The sequence below is a fragment of the Pteropus vampyrus genome, unplaced genomic scaffold, assembly GCF_000151845.1.
Source record: "Pteropus vampyrus isolate Shadow unplaced genomic scaffold, Pvam_2.0 Scaffold43, whole genome shotgun sequence".
NCBI classification, from domain to species: Eukaryota; Metazoa; Chordata; class Mammalia; order Chiroptera; family Pteropodidae; genus Pteropus; species Pteropus vampyrus.
This window is the reverse complement of record NW_011888824.1, coordinates 2,835,432-2,837,723: the sequence shown is the minus strand read 5'-3', so window position 1 is coordinate 2,837,723 and position 2,292 is coordinate 2,835,432. Positions and strand designations below refer to the sequence as shown.

Sequence of the window (2,292 nt, the reverse complement as noted above, 5' to 3'; positions counted from 1 at the left end):
ACACATGCTTTATAACTGTTAACAGTTAACAGTTAACAGTTAACTAATTAGCTAATCCTTTTTTTGAAGAAATATATTACCTTTCTAATGGCTGACTTCCTTTTTGTAAATGTATTCAAAGAAGCCAGACGAGAGCCTTTAGAAATGAGGATCACAGTTTGTGAGGAACATGTTGGTGCTTACAATTTATTGTTCCAGTAGTTCCCACCTTATCCACGAGGGGTACATTCCAAGACCTCAATGGATGCCTGAAACTGCAGATAGTACCAAATCCTATGGATGCTATGTTTTTTTCCTATACATACATATCTATGATAAAGTTTATTTTATAAATTAGGCACAGTAAGAGGTTAACAACAATAACAGAACAATTATACCAATATACTCTAATAAAAGTTATGTGAATGTGGTCTCTTTCCTTCTCTCAGCAAACACATAAAATTCTTTTTCCTTCTTCACAATTTCACTGATAGAAAATTTGTTCTTTGTAGATCCAGTAACGTCAACATGCATTTTTTTTTTCTTTATTAATTGAAGAACCTTCACTCTTTCACTTAAAGGAAACACTTTATGGCTTCTCTTTGCATATCTGAATTGGCAGCATGACTACTCTTGCACTTTGGGGCCATTATTAAGTAAAACAAGGGTTACTTAAACACAAGCACTGTGATAATGTGACTGTCAATCTGATAACCGAGATGACTACTAAGTGACTAAAGGCAGAGAGCATATACACCATGGATATACTGGACAAAGGGATGACTCACATCCCCGGAGGGACAGAGGAAAACTGCAGGAGATTTCATCACACTACTTGGAATGGCATGAAATTTAAAACTTAATGAATTGTTTATTTCTGGAATTTTACATTTAATATTCTCAGACTGCAGTTGACTGGGGATAACAAAAGCTGCAGAGAAGGGGGGGACTACTGTACTTTCTTTGCCTTTCTTAATCTGTCCTTAAGAATTGGACCATCCCAGCTTTGAGAACAAATTAAGTCTCAACTAAGAGTAACAGAGACATCTGTCTCTAAGCCCCCACCTAGCACTGTTGCAGGAACCCCATCTTACTCTCCTGGCTTATGTACTTATGTTTCCATTTACTATTCTCTGAGAGTCTATGTAATTTTTTCTGCGGTTATTGCTTGCACTACCATTCAGAAGCTCCTGTAGGACTGTTGAGTGAATGTCCACCCTTAGAATATTAATTTGACTTATTTTCTCACTAGTACTAACTTTTCCCCTCATCTCCAAACACTACCACAGACTGCTCTACAATTTACAGGGTTGGTAGAGATTTTCTTCATTGATTTCAGCATGCGTGACCAACAATGTGCGATTGTATTTCTCAATGATTACTGCACTTTATCTTCAGCTATAAAGTTCTTTTCACTAAAGTTATAAAGAAGAGGGATAATAATTATAATTATTATTATTTTAAATTTTTTAGGTGAGGCAATCCTTGGTTGACCTTACAGATTGCAAGGACCTTGTCAGTTTACAATCCCTTATCTTTTTTTATTTTTTATGCCTACAGCACCTGGTCTTCTTAGATGGTCTCCCATCCAAGTACTAACCAGGCCCAACCCTGCTTATCTTCTGAGATCAGACAGGATCAGGCTTGTTCAGGGTAGCATGGCTGTAGACAGGATAATTAAATTTAAGAATTAAACATTCTTTCCCAAAATGTACCTTTGGCCATCAAAACATAGGCTGTTTGAATATCTCTTCAAGAAAAAAAAACAAACAAAAAACAAAAAAAAAACTTTGTTGTACAACTGCCAGTATTGCAGTGAACTGATAGTTACAGCTACAGATAACTTCAGTCTCTATCCCATCCTTTGATACAAGTCCATGCTCTTACCAGCCAGTCCACTCATGACACGAGTACTGGTCCTGGCATATCTGACCAAAACAGGGCTCCACTAAGGGATAGTCTTTGCTCCAGAGCTCCCTGTTGGTTGGCTGATATTTTCTCAGAACTGTATCACTCTTAAAAGATCTCTATGCCTAATCCTATAGCTCCGTTTTTCTTTCATAAGTATCAGATTTTCGTTGTGATCTCAAGTGTTTCTCTATGAGATTCTGCTTCCTCTGACTTTTATCTTTCATAGGCATTACTGCTCAATAAAACTCTTTGTTTCAGAGTCAGCTTCCCAGGGCATCTATCTGATTGACACCTGATTGACAGTATTTTTTTTTTTTTCCAATTAGAGTTGATACTCAATATTAATTTATATTAGTTAGTATTTTTTTTTCCAATTAGAGTTGATACCCAATATTAATTTAT

The 2,292-nt window shown here is 36.2% G+C and overlaps 1 non-coding gene across 1 annotated transcript; it reads right to left on the bottom strand.

Moving 5' to 3' along the window:
* Positions 1–1,530: 1,530 nt before the first annotated feature.
* On the bottom strand, positions 1,531–1,649 carry LOC111738804. Its single transcript, XR_002779981.1, has one exon. It is a non-coding gene; the product is annotated as a 5S ribosomal RNA (ribosomal RNA).
* Positions 1,650–2,292: the final 643 nt, after the last annotated feature.